The following is an 8,595-nucleotide window of genomic DNA, read 5'->3' on the forward strand; positions in this document are numbered from 1 at the left end:
TTTCCACACCGATAACATCAATCTTCCCTTTCCCGTGTGTCCTTATTTCATGAACTACCACTATCTATCTTTCACCCATTTGTTAAATCCAGAATGTAAGACAAGACAAATCTTTGAGCATTCACTTGTCTTATCAGCAATATGGAACACACAACAACTCTTCTCGACTCTGTCTTCAAATGCACCGTGAGTCCAATGGTGGAGTCAACACCTCCACTTTTATCTCCCTAGTCCCAGGACCATCATTTTCTGCCTCTCCTCCTTGTGTTATCCAACCAATCTTCCAGCTTCTGTTTTTACCTTCTACAATCTATTGTCCAAATAAAAAGTATCTTGAGCTTTTAATAAATATCTCATGCTCTATATCACAAATGAGTCAATTGTTCATCAATTTGTCTTTGCTTTTCTTGTTCTTAAAGCTATAAAGCAAACTTCTATTTTCCCTTGAAGTGAGATGTGAGTGTACAACTCAATTTTAGCCAGTGAAGTAGGGGAGGAAGGACTGTTTTCCACTGTTGAGTCTGACCTCTCTAAATCTTTCATGTTTTATTTCTTCTGCTAGCTTGATGCAGGAATATAGGTTTTGCATTTTGCATAAATAGAAAATAACTTTGTATTGCCTTTGGTTTGATTAGGTGTTTTTGGATTTGTTCATGAGAGTACATGAAACCTTAATATATCCCATTACATTTGGAATATATTCTAACTTCTTTTGGGGGCAGTAGAGACCTGAGCTTTGCACAACTTTGTTTCCATGCCATCCTTACTGAATTCCCTCCATTCACAGGAAATCTCTTGTTATTTATGCAACACACCAAGCTGATTCTCATCTCACGAACTACAACTTTGCTGCTTCCTGCACACTTTAAATTTGTTACTGTCAGATACTTATGTCTACTCAAATTTCAATGTTTCAGAAATGGCATTTCCGTATCTATGGTTTTGGCTGTCTTGCATTTATAGTTCTCATATCTCCCTGTAGCATCACATGTTTATCTGCTTATTTTCTTACTTTCTGCCCTACATAGCATAACATTTACTGGCATGTCAGTCGAAAAGCCTTTGGATTCATTCAAGTAGAATGCAACAACATTGAGCAGATGTCTCTTCTGTAGTTGTCATGTAAGAATATAATGTTCATCTTGCTACTAGACCATCTCTGTTTACTTTATTGACTTGCACATTTGGAAAAGCTGCCTACCACGTGATAAGGAACCGTGGGAAACCACCAGCCAACAGCCAGGTAGAAACTGAGGCCCTCATCCTGGTCCCTTATAAGTAATTAAGCCCTGCCACATACACTGAAAAATATTTCTCTTTCAAAGCTTTTAGTTGAGACTTCGACTGTGAAGATCCCCTAGATAACAGCCTTATGGGATGCTGAGCAGAGAGCGAGGCTGAGCCATGTCTATCCTCCTGATCCACAGAACCTGTAGGAGGATATGAGACAATATTTTAAGCTGCCAAGATTGAGGTAATTTGTTACAAAGAAAAAGATAATACATATATGCTGTAAATCAACTAATGTGAGTAAGCCACAGGAAAATGAAAGAAAATCCTCATTTGAGACCTTCAGCAATTAGTGTGGACAGAAGAATCCAGGGGTCTGGCATCACAGGATTGGAAGCTAGCATGCGAAATGCTTGGGATCCTTGGCAATTAGCTTGACCAGAGTAGCACACGTACCCGGCCCATCTCACTACACGATGTGATGGACAACTAGCATGGGAAATACTTGGGACTCAGCAACTGGCTACTCCAGAGGAATCAGGTGGCTGAAACATCACTCCACACAATGTGAAGCAGCTGGACCTTGGAACAACCCTCAACAGAGGAATGGAGGGTAAATCTCTTTTAACAAGGGAAACACTTTGCATACAAACTCTTAAATGATGATTTGTTCTGTTATATAACTATAGACTTTGCTCTTATAGTCTAAAGGACAAAATCAGCAGTTACTAATGTTTGTCAATTTCTAAAAAAAAAAAAAAAATTCTTTTTTTCCTAGTAAACTGAATAGGATAATAGAGAAACACAGAGATATGCTGCATTTTTGGTTGTCTGTAGCCTTAAAATATAGCCTGACATCTATGAATAAGGTCTTTCATGTTGACTGCCAGACTTTGTGTGGAGTGGGTAAGAGTAGGTAGCTCTTACCATGTTCACATGTCTCATGGCTGAGAGTGTGGTGTCATCAGAGCAGAAGCAGTGCTGCTTTTTCCCTTCCCTTCACCTAGACTTTGGAATAGCTAGGGATAAACACCAGGCCTGTCCTTCTCACACTGGCATTCCTAGGACAGCCAGCTCTACCTCTTAGACTTTTCATTAAAACTAATGGAAATAAAGTGTTGAAAGCCCAGGTTAGTATTTTTTACCCATATAATTATTAGATTAATAAAGAAATTAATGTGAGACTGATTCATATTATGGAAAATGTAGCTTTTATTTCATGTATATTGATAAAGGTTGGTCTGCTTGGACAGCACTTACAAAATATTTTGCTTTCTATGAAATAACATTAGAGCGGCTGGGGGGATGGCTCAGTGGAATAAGGACTTCCCTGGCAAGCGCGAGGGCTGGAGTTCAATCCCTGGTTGCACAAAATAAATAAATAAATAAATAAATAAATAAATAAATAAAATTTGAGAGCTATATTAAAAATTCTCAGTACAACATGTTACATTTTTGTATGCTAGAAAATTCCATGTATTAAAATGGACATTTACTGTGTAAACAAAAATAACATAAAAAATTAAATTAAATTAAATTAAATTAAATTAAAGTAGTGATAAATTTTTGCTCTGGAATAATCGTGTGAGATTTGCAGATGACAGGAAAGCAAATCTAAAAGACTCCTGCTCCTCTAGTGGTGCAGACTGACAAGAAGCCTATTTGGCAATGAGCAATCTGCCTTAACATTTAGGGTTACACGGGTCCTAAATGGCTGCATCCGTGAGAATGTACTGAAGCTACTAACACTGTCACTGAAGACCTAAGATTAATGTTGGATTTGGACAATCTTTTTCTTTCAAGGAGTACTAGATTAGAGAAAACAGTAACTTTGAGCCCAATAGCTGAGTCTTAGAGAGTAAAAATAACTTAGATATCATGGCGAGGGCCAATTGAAATAGCTGCATCCTCAACAAACTTGGAGGTTCTCATCTCTTGCAATCAAGTGTACATGGGGAATTGTAAATAATTTTCATTTTGACATTATCAGAAAGAATAAAGTCTATCAGCTATATCTTCAAATGAAGCACCAGACAGCTACTTACATACAGAAATTGTGATGGCACCTCAGCACAATGCAGGAGTGATACCAGGGATTACGTGCCCAAGTGGAACAGAGAACTACAGAAAAAGAAAAACATAAATTACCCTTGATTTTTCAGTTGATATCAGTATTTCTACTCTGCACAATTGATTGCACAACGAACTAAAAAAAATCAACTAAACAAGTGACTACTTTTTAGTTGTGCTGCATAATTTATGTATATACAATAGACTTGCCAATATATTAGGTGGAAAAAATTAAACTTTCTTTTCAAGTGAGAAAAGTTTATGAATATCAGCTCCTATGCAGGCCCAATCCAGATCCAGGGAATTGAAGGAAAGAAAAAGTTAGTAATAAAAGTCTACTTGAATCCAGTCTATCTTTGGGGTGAAAGACAAGGACAGAAAGAATATTTCATCTAATAAAAGATTAATGTGAGAGCTCTTCTGAGTGATAAATGCATTGCTTCCTCTTGGAGCTAATTATACCTTTGAATCACATTCAGAAAAGAAGACACAAAGTTACCTTCATCAAATACTTATTTTAATAGCTTAATAGTGAATACTTCTTTTTGCCCTAATTGGTTATTTTTCTAGGATGTACAAAAAATGCTCCATCTTTCGAATATTGAAGAGGAACAACATTATTCCTCTGGAAGAAAGATAGGGTATATTGCAATTATTGGTATCAAATTATCATTATTATTATTTTATTTTAGGGAAGGGTCTACAGGGTCTCACTACTAGATCAGACTGATAATGATCCACCTGTTTACAGCCTCCTGAGAGCTGGGATTACATCCACGCAGCACCATGTCCAGTTTCAGTCACTCTCTCAGCACACCTGTGGTTGGGGCCTGCTGTGCTGGGCTCAAACCCCTGCTCTCTGCACCTGCTTGCAGGCGCCTTAATCCACTGAGCTATTTGGCCATCCCCTCTATTTTTGTCAAAAGAGAATTTATGTGAATGTTTGGGGGATGTAGGGGGTGGATAATACATGATCATAATTCCAGCTGGAGGATCATGAGAGAAGGTTGGGCTGAAAAATTTAGTGTGAAATGTTGGACAGTAAGAGGCAGAGGCAGAGGCAGAGACAGACAGACAGAGGGGGAGAGAGAGGAAGCGAGGAGAGGGAAAGGAAAGACAAGTAATTTAGAAATCAAAACTCTGTTCTTTAAATGCTGTGAAAAAAGTGAAAATGTAAACCATGTTATGGAAAAAAATATTTATGAAATGTCTGATAAATAATAAAGCATATATACAAAATATATCAAGAACGGAATCTTAAACTCAGAAAATGATAATCTAGCTAAAAAGTAGAAGACTTGGACAGAAATTTCTCAGAAGTACTTGCAAAGAAGACCATGGAAAGATGAGAAGTGCCAACAAGCTTTAGTAGTGAAAGCACAATCATATACACTGAAAAGGTGCACACTGAAAAAACTGGCAATGCCAAGTGCTCACAAGGATTCAAGCAGGTGAAAAAAAAAACCTCACAAATCCTTGGTGGGAATCAAAATGTACATCCAGTTCAGCATGTTTATTGTTTTTCTAAACACAGATAGGCACAACTTCCAGCCACAAAAAGTCCAGTTCATAAGAAGTAGACACCTGGATACACATGAAGTATGACTATCGTGGGGACCAGGATTATACAAATCCAGTTTTAAAGGAAGTTAGAACCAACAGAGTGAATTAAATGAGTTCATTATATGATCCTGATGGATGTAATCAAAATTGTCTTGAAAAATATTCAAAATTAGAAATACACTTCTAAGGGCCAGTGGTATAGCTCAGAGGACTAAGTGACTGCTTAGACACATGCGGGGGCCAAGGTTCGATCCCTGGCACCACATGCCACACTGGCCACGCCCCTGGGCGTGCTGCGCCAGCCACCAGTGTGGTGGTGCACACCTGTAGTCCCAGAGCTGGGAAGGCTGAAAGCAGGAGGATCACTAGAGTCCAAGCTACATAGTGAGACTCTGCACCAAATACATTAAAAAAAATTAAACAAAGAAATATACTTCTATTGCCTATCTTGAATTAACTTTTCCTTACTAGTAACCATCAAAGAAGCTATGCATTTATTTTGTTTTGTTTTGTTTTAATAAGTGCAATGTGTTACATATTTTGGTATTTGTTTGCACTTTTGCTTCCTCACAACAAAGAAAAAATGTGGTATTTATAACAGATATTAGGAAATGGGAAGAAAATGGTCAGAGAAAAGGGGAAGAAAGGAGGGGGGAAGGAGAAAGGAAAGAAAGGACAAGAAAAAAAGAGAATAGAAAAAATGGAAAGAAAGTCTTTTTAATTAAAGAGTGGTTGAAAGGAAGGAAGGGGCGTGTGAAAAAAAGAAGCAAGGTGTATCATGTACAAGCACAAATTCCCTATGATCAATATTATCATTATGTAGAGTGTATCTAAAATGTAATAGTAAATTAATTTTTAAAGCATAAATTTATTGTGCACGTTTGAGAATCACAAAATACTAATGGATTATACAGAAAGTAAAATGGTTGCAGTAATGAAGTACATTAACATACATATCTTCTCACATAATTACTTTTTTGTGACAAGAGCAGATAAAATATGCTTACCCCCAAAAAAATCCTAATGTTTGGTTTTTGTCTGTTTGAAATTTATTACAGGAAAGATACATTGCTATTTGCCCCTGTTTGCTTCTAATACACTTATTTCATTGGTCTTACCATTTTCCGAAGCAGTTCTGGAAGTCCTCTTTTGTGAATGTCTTTAGTTATGTTGTCATGACAGCGTCAACATCCTGAACTCATTTGAAAACTTTAACCTTCCTGGTCACTTTCACTTTGGGAGAAAAGCCATACAGATGAGATACCTGTTGCGCAAAGTGGATGAGGACACGTTGCAATATTTTTATTTGAGAGAAATGGCCCTAACAAACGGGATGCATGACACAGACGGTTGTCATCATGGAAGATGAAGCTGTGTTTCACAGACCATTTTCTCCCAACATTTTCTTTTTTATTTATTCTTACTAAGTTTATTTATGCAATTTAGATATACATAATGATCACATGCATAAATGGGAATTCATTCTCCATGTTATCTCCTGATTCCCCTTCATTTTCCCAATCCACTCCCCTCCCGTCAGCCACCATTTTTCCCTCCTTATTCACAAAGCTTTATTTCAATTTTATTCTTTTATAATTTGTTCCCTTCCTCCCTTTCCCCCTCATTTTCAGGGTTCTCCTTATTTTAAACAATTTCTCCCTCTATCACAATATACTTTATACAGTTTGGTCCTTATTTATATTTATGGTGTCTCACACCAAAGAAACAATGCAGAGTGCAGTGCCATGGTGCCTCCACTTACCTAGAGATGTCTCCAGTGTCTGAAAGACCACTCAGCATTCCTTACGGCTGAGTAGTAACCTCTGTGCATTCAGAAACACCTTTTTTATCCATTCCTTGGTGGATGGACATTTGAGTTTTTCCAAGAATTGGTTATTATTAATTGTCCTGCTATCAACATTGGTGTGTATGTATCACTGTGGTATGATGTTTTTAATTCTTTCAAGACAATAACCAGAAGGAAAATAGCTGGGTGGAATGGGATCTCTGATCCGAGTTGTTGAGGAATCTCTACACTAATTTACATGGTGGCTGCACCAGTTTCCATTCCCACAAACAGTAAAGAAGGGTTTCTTTTCTTTTCTTTTCTTTTCTTTTCTTTTCTTTTCTTTCTTTCTTTTTTCTTTTCCTTTTTTTTTTTTTTTTTTTTTTTTTTTTTTTTTTTTTTTTGTATTTTATGGAAAGGGCTGCAGGGTGTTCAGGTTCTTACTACTAGATCAGACTTGTAGTGATCTGCCTTTTTACAGTCTCCCAAGATCTGGTATTATAGGCACATGCCACCATGCTCAACCTCAATTGCTGTGTCAGCACCCCCGGCGGTGGGGCCAGTACAGAGGGCCAGGGATCAAACCCCTGGCCCTTGTGCCCACTTACAGGACTTTAATCTGCTGAGCTATTTTGGCCAGCCCTGAAGAAGGGTTTGTTTTCCCCTGTAACCCCACCAGAATTTGTTATTGGTTTATTTCTCATTGATAACCTTTCTTTCTGGGGTAAAATTATGTTGTTTTAATTTGCATCTCTTGAATGACCAGCGATGTTCAACATTTTTTCATATATTTAATGTCCATTAGTGTTTCTTCCTCTGAAAAATGTGCATCCATATTACCCATTTTGGAATTAGGTGTTTAAATTGGGGGAGCTCTAATTTTTTTCAGTTCTTTACATGTTTCTAGATATTAGTCCTCTGTCTGAAGGGAAACTGGCTAAAATTTTCTCCCACTGTTTTTGTTGTCTTTTTAACTCTATTGGTGATTTATTTTGTTGAAAAAAAGTTTTTAAATAATATGAGAGCCCAGTTGTTGATTTTTTGTAGTATTTCCCATGTACCTGTGATTTTGTTCATGAGGTGTTTGCCCACACCTCTATATCTTCAAGAGTTCTACCTATTCTTTCTTCCAGCAGATTTAGTGTTTCTGTTTTAATATTTAGATTTTTGATCCATTTTGGAAAAAAAATCCCTAATTTGAACTATAGCCCATTTGTTGTAAATTAGGTCTCTTGTAGAGATTATCAAATTGTTGAAAATTATCTCTGTTATAGATTGAAACTACATATCTATTCCCTTAAATATTTTCCCTTGCATCTCCACATTTTTATCTCTACTTTGCCCCATAACCTAGCAACCACTGTTTTACTTTTCTTACCTCTGTATATTCGACCTTAGCATGCTCTTTATCAATATATATTTGCAGTACATAATGTACATATTCCTGTTATGACTTTGGTACATGTATATATCTTAAATCCTTTACATCCCCTTTCCTCTCCCCTCTGTCCACCTCCCTTCATTCTTGATCCCTTTCCCCTTTGATCTAGCTTTTATTTTTCTCTTTATTTATAGCTTGGGTTTCTTATATAAGAGAAACATTGTAACATTTAATCTGTGTGCCTTATTTATTTCATCTAACATTATGGTCTCAAGGTACATCCATTTTCCTACAAACAAATTTGTCTTTCTTTATAACAAAGTAGTACTCTATGGTGTGTCAACACCACATTTTATTTATGTATTTATTTGCTGATGGACAAATACACTGCTTTCCAGATTTAGCTATTATGAATTATGCTGCTATAAATATGGATATGCATGTGTCACTGTAATATGGTATCTTTAATTCTTTGCAGAAGACACCTTGATGAGAAATAGCTGGGGCAGGTAGTGGCTAGAGAGATAGCACAGTAGAATAAGTACTTGCCTGGCAAGTGGAAGGG

This window comes from Octodon degus, unplaced genomic scaffold, assembly GCF_000260255.1.
Source record: "Octodon degus isolate 3935 unplaced genomic scaffold, OctDeg1.0 scaffold00009, whole genome shotgun sequence".
In the NCBI taxonomy this organism is placed as follows: Eukaryota; Metazoa; Chordata; class Mammalia; order Rodentia; family Octodontidae; genus Octodon; species Octodon degus.